The sequence below is a fragment of the Balaenoptera ricei genome, chromosome 2 (genome assembly GCF_028023285.1).
Source record: "Balaenoptera ricei isolate mBalRic1 chromosome 2, mBalRic1.hap2, whole genome shotgun sequence".
NCBI classification, from domain to species: Eukaryota; Metazoa; Chordata; class Mammalia; order Artiodactyla; family Balaenopteridae; genus Balaenoptera; species Balaenoptera ricei.
This window is the reverse complement of record NC_082640.1, coordinates 97,389,079-97,395,170: the sequence shown is the minus strand read 5'-3', so window position 1 is coordinate 97,395,170 and position 6,092 is coordinate 97,389,079. Positions and strand designations below refer to the sequence as shown.

Sequence of the window (6,092 nt, the reverse complement as noted above, 5' to 3'; positions counted from 1 at the left end):
ACAAGGCAGAGGGACAGAAATGCCAAAAAGAGGCACAATTACAAAGTTCCAAAATGCAGAGGAAGGAGCTGTTAATTTTGGCTGGAGAGAGGGCCATCAGAAGACTGTATAAAGGTGATATTTGCACTGGATTTGAAGGATTTCAATGGGGAGGAAGTAAATGGGAGGAATTCAATACTTCTCAGCAGTACCCAAAATCTTCCTTTAAAATATGAAATGTAACTTTCAGAATCAAAACAAATGCAAACAAACAAGTACAATGTATAACTTTTCTGGGTTAAAAAAACTTTGTTTTAACATGCTAAGAGTTCCTCCATCAAAAGAGATGATTAATTAGTAAATGACATCACCTTGTAATTTGCTGATTTCTGTTAATGATAAGAGTAACAACTAACACATGTACTGCTTTATAGTTCACCTATAGCTTTCACTCACTTTTTCTCAGTGAAGGCTGCAATCTAGCCAAGACTCTCCCAAGCCAGGACAGCTACCTCAGAACTTACCAGAGTTGTCTGTGGCCAGAGTACTTGGTCCTCTGGTTATGCTACAGGGAAGAGTGCAGGTTGCAGTGCCAGACAAGGGCTCATCTCCTTGTAAACAGTCTCCGGTGCTAGTTTAGCTCTGTTCTTTGGATTCTTCCAGGTCCTTTTCCATGGGAGGGCTCAGGCATTTTTTTTTTTTTACCCATTGAACATATTCATTCTCTATTCAAGTAAAATACAGTGTGAAAGTAGGGATGGAGTGGGGAGGGCTGACCCACATTCAAGTTCTTAGAAAAAACATATTCTTATTGGCCACGAATCTCTGAGCTTCCATGTCACTCCTGGGGAAGGATTTTAGCCTATGGATTCTCTGAGTTGAGCAGGAGGCAGAGTATGTAGGGTAGGGCCACTATGGGATGGTAGAGTGCTATCCTGCCAACCCTCCTTCACCTCCCTGGTGGACTCTTGCCCCAGGGTAATGGGTGAGGCATGGTAGTACACAGGAATTTTTCATGGTTCTCTAGAACCTCCATGGTGCTGTCTGCAAGACCACACTAGTAAGAATACTGCAGGAGCTCCTTGAGCCCAGGTTGCTTGTGTTTCATCACAAGAACAGAACTAGGTTGGTAAAAAAAAAAAAAAAAAAAAAAATGGATTTTAAGACTGGCCAGCTCAAAATATTCCCAGTGGTTCCCAATCCAATGGAGTGATTTAGGTGGCCCCAATGATAGGAGGTAAGCAAAAAAAAAATGGCTGCCATAAGGTGTCACTTCCAGCCAGAATGTGAGCAGAGTAGTGTTTCTGGGTTGCAACTTTAGTCACATCTAAAATCAGGCTTTATTACCTTCAATCCCAACCTCATAGCTTAGTGGTTCTCAAACATTTCTGCCCCCCCACCCCAAATCACCTAAGCATTGTAATAAATGCAAATTCCTAAGACTCACCCCAAAATACTGACTCAAAGGGTTCAAAGTGGGAACCAAGAATCTAAATTTCTAATGGAAAGCCCAGATGATTCTGAAGCAGGTGACAGCCCATGGACTTGCCTTTGAAAACCAATGGTAAGAATCACCTATTTCCTCAAATCACTTCCCACTCCCAAAACTTACTTACCATCGTGAACAAGTAGAATGAAGTAAGTGATGGCCTATCAAGAGTGTGAAAGGGGCAAAGGTCCCTGTGGTCAGGGTCTCCCATTCAATTACTGCCTAAATTTTAGATTTCTGACATTATATCCAAATAATGTTATTTATATATTTAATTACAGAAGTGAACCAACAGGATTGGAAGAAGATGATGTTCATCAAATAATTTTAAACTTTCATCCCATTACCAGATTATAATACTTATAGGTGATATAATTTAAATTTTAAAATAAATCCTCCAATTACATTTTGAATGGCACAATTTTATTAAATTGTACTTTCTGAATTGAAGGTAAGAATATCTTTTTCTTTTTTGGCTGCGTTGGGTCTTCATTGCTGCGCGCGGGCATTTTCTCTAGTTGCAGTGAGAGGGGGTTATTCTTCGTTGTGGTGTGCGTGCTTCTCATTGTGGTGGCTTCTCTTGTTGTGGAGCACAGGTTCCAGGTCCGCGGGCTTCAGTAGTTGCAGCACGTGGGCTCAGTAGTTGTGGCTCACGGGCTCTAGAGCACAGGCTCAGTAGTTGTGGCGCACGGGCTTAGCTGCTCTGCGGCATGTGGGATCGTCCCGGACCAGGGATCGAACCCATGTTCCTTGCATTGGCAGGCGATTCTTAACCATTGCACCATCAGGAAAGTCCCAAGTAAGAGTATCTTAAATGCAAATATTGAACTTGTATAAGCTTCTGTAATTTTTATTTTGGCACTTATTTTTATTTTGTAGTGTACGAAGAGCCCCACCCCACCCCACCCCAACCCTACTCCCAAATACAGAAGTGACCTGGACCTCTCTCAATGTCTGTAGAGAAGGCACCTTAGGAGACTAGAAAATAAAAGATAAACTTTCAAAAATGTTGCTTGCTAGGATTTTAAATATGCACCACTAAACTAAGGTCTCAGGCTTAGCATGGCTGGATTCCTTTGCAATTGTACCATAGTACAATAGGAATTTATCTACATTAAGATGAAGAAAATGACTATTCACTCCCAAAAACTGAACCAGAAGAAAGGCCTTTCAGATGAAGAAAATAACTTTTCACTTCCAAAAACTGAACCAGAAAAAAACCTTTCTCTAGCCATTACTAAGCTGAGCTATCCCTGGACAGACTGTAATAAAACATTCATTCACAGTTAGAAGATCCAGAACATTTACTGGATGTTTACCATCCATTTATGCCCTCTCTTTCTCTCTCTCTCCCCCTCAATCACAGGCGTGCACACACACACACACACACACACACACACACACACCCCACACACCCAAACATGACAACCAGTACTTCAACTGATGACAGTACATCAGTGGTATAAGCCATTTCCTGCTACTTCTTTCATGGCTTCCAGATGTCTGGTGGGAAACTCACTCCATTCTCTGTTTCCTTAGCAAATTCCACAGAGGGACGCTCCGGCGGATTTTTAGCAGAGCTGTATACTTAATGGGCTGCTGGGCAATTTTGTCAACCTAGTTGTTTTCTGGTGACTTATCTATAATACTGAGGGAGCTACACAATGTTATCTGTTTGTAAATAATTGGAAATCCTTCCTGAGCTTGCAGGGAGAAATGCTTTATGGCTAAATGGAGTTGATTCCCCCGGTAGTTTAATTTTCTTACGTACATCTCCTTGCTGACCTCAAAACAATACCTACCTTTTTTCATCCTTTTTTTCTCCCTGGAGAAGGAAAAAGAAATAAACAAAACCAGACTTGTTAGAACACAATAGTTTGTTAAGAGCGAGCTAGATTAGTTGGTGATTAGTGTTGTTTTAATTAAATAGGAAACAAAGATGGAGCCCTTGGGAGGTTATTTACCTTTGGTGGAAATAAATTTAGGGTGAGAGATTACTACTGGGCTTCTACAATGGGAGCAGGTTTTGTTTTGCAGTTTGGTGATCGCTGTTTTTCAAGATTTCACTCAATGTGAAGACCAAGGACATTTAGACAATTGTTAAACATATAATTCCTCAGGGCCAATTAAAATAACAATACATTTTTGCTGGGCTTTCCAATTTATAGGATGCCTTGAGATAGTTAAATTTTTCTTTCTCATTACTCTGTCTTAAAGCATCAAACTGGGTGGCCTTTTCCCCATCCACAGCAATTACATCAAATAATAGTCCCTAGCTGAAACCTTAAAGTTCTTTGAAATGAGTTTCAATAGAGAATGGTAATCTTGAAATATATTTAAAAATTTTTAAATGCTTTCTTTATTTTAGTGTACACTTTCCATTGTGCGATTTTTAAAAAATCTGCCACCTGAAAACTGTATCTGGTTATGTTCCAGGCACAACCCAGTGGAGATAGAAATAAAGCCAGCCTTTTCAGAAGTCTTCCACTTCCTCATGACTCCGAGGAGCAGGCAGTTGGAAACCGTGGGGACATTGATAATTTTCAGTCAGAAATAAGCGGATTGGTACTAGAAAATGCATCCATTAAACATCAAATGGACTCGACTCACAGTGTTAAATAACAGCTAGAAAGAAGAGCCTCCTGCAATGGCCCCAGACTGCCAAAGGGCTAACCCACATGTGTCATTGTGACAGAGCTGTCTTCCTGATGGAGGCCATTGGAGGATTCCAACGTCCCATGCTGTCATGGAAGGGAGTGAAGTAGCGCAGAGGCCCACTGGCTTCTCCTGCCTTGAAGAAAGCCTGGGAACCCAATCAGGAGTTTGTCTTCCATAAAGGAGATTATTTTAGAGAAAAATGAAAATTAATGAAAGTCTTTTCAAAAATTCAAAATAGCCCAGAAGAAGTGAATACGCTAGAACTGGAGTCACAGAAGGAGAAACCAGACTTAGAAAGAGTGCATTTTGCTGAGGTCACCCAGGATGTAAATACTCTTCCCTTGGAGAAAATTAACTTTAAAATCACAATATCAAGACCTCATCAGAATCCATTTCCCAGTGCCCTCCTCCCATGTTTCTCTGCCTCATCCTGCTACCAGAGGTTGGCAGTCAACCCAAGGCCAGCAGTCACAGTTGTAGACACATTCCAGATGGAAAAATCATTTTGTTTCTAGACACCGTAACAAAGGACTTGGCAGTTGGTGAGTAACCCCCCTGCCGGGAGCAGGTGTCTTCACTTTGACAAGATTGTATTTTATACCTTGAAGGACCTGAAACAGACTGTAACGGGTAGTAGGTCAAACAAGTTGGGGTTTTTGAAAAGAGCTGGCTAACCAGCTTGAGGTGAGGAGCAATGACATGGGGAATGAGTTACCTGTTTACTAATGTCACAGGAATTTAGCCATTCATTTTGACTGTAGCAGGCTCCTTAGTGCAGCCCGAGGTTCTAGCCTCTGAAAGGCTCAATGGAAACTGTTGCTTGGGAAGACAGTAAATTAAAATGTACACACACATGCAGAGAAAAACAAACTAGATTTTGGAAAAATAATTCCGTAGTGTGAGCTAGTATTTTCCTTCAGTGGAATATACCACTCTTCTAAAAGGTGAATTTATTACCTTTGAGATAATGTTTTCTACAAACAATTCAACACAATAAAACATCTTTAGGATAAATGCCTAAACACCCAACAAGAGTAGATTGGTTAAGTAAACCGTAATATAGTTGCACCGTGGATGAACGATTAGAAATACATGCAACAATATGGGTGATTCTCACAGACACAAGACTAAGCCAAAGAAGTCACACCCCAAAAAGTACATACTACACCATTCCATTTATAAGGACAAAACAGGAGATACTAGTGTGTGGTTAGAAAGCAGGAGGGTGATTACTGCGGGGGGTTTGTTAGTGACTGAAAGGGGGCCAGAGGGGATGTTAGTAACGTGCTGTTTCTTGATCTAGCTGTTGCTTATGTGAATGTGTTCAGTCTGTGATGATTCAGCAAAAGAAACACTTACATGCACTGTTCTGCATGTAGATTTTACCTTAATTCAAAGTTAAAACATTAAATTCCCCTAGCACATAGGTGTTCTTAAAAGAAGCTCTGATTTATACATTTTTTAAACTGGGAAGACAACCTACTGAATTGCTGTAGAAAAATAAATTAGGCTTCAGAGTTTATTCTTGATGAGTGATGGCTATGTCCATGGCTTAGAGAGTCCTGGATCATGAATGGACTTGAGACATGAGGCATGTGAAATAAGCAGTGAGTGTCTTGTAGGTAACTTCAAACACATGTTTTCAATTCCCTTCCCAATAAAATTCTACCCATGACCTACCTTGGATTAACCTTCAATTGGAAACGCACCCTACTTCCGTCTCATGTTGAATGTAAAATTGTACCTGGTATATAAAAATAAATTATTTGAGAAAAGTATATTGTGAGCTTGGGGAACAAAGTTAGATTGAACTTAGATTAGATTGAACCCTAGATTCTTCTCCTTCCTCTTGCATGGATATTCATCTACCAAATCTTCTTCCCATTCAGTGGATTGGAAGTTGCTACTGTAACTTGATTTTTATTTAAGTGGTGGATTGTATCACTGGGCATGGGGTTGTAATGAA

The 6,092-nt window shown here is 40.4% G+C and overlaps 1 long non-coding RNA gene across 1 annotated transcript; it reads right to left on the bottom strand.

The window, feature by feature from the left end:
• Positions 1-1,948: 1,948 nt before the first annotated feature.
• Positions 1,949-5,871, bottom strand: LOC132360471 (uncharacterized). Its single transcript, XR_009501112.1, has 3 exons — positions 5,807-5,871; positions 3,271-3,293; positions 1,949-2,277 (listed from the first exon to the last, which is right to left on the bottom strand). It is a non-coding gene; the product is annotated as an uncharacterized LOC132360471 (long non-coding RNA).
• Between the last annotated feature and the right edge of the window lie 221 nt (positions 5,872-6,092).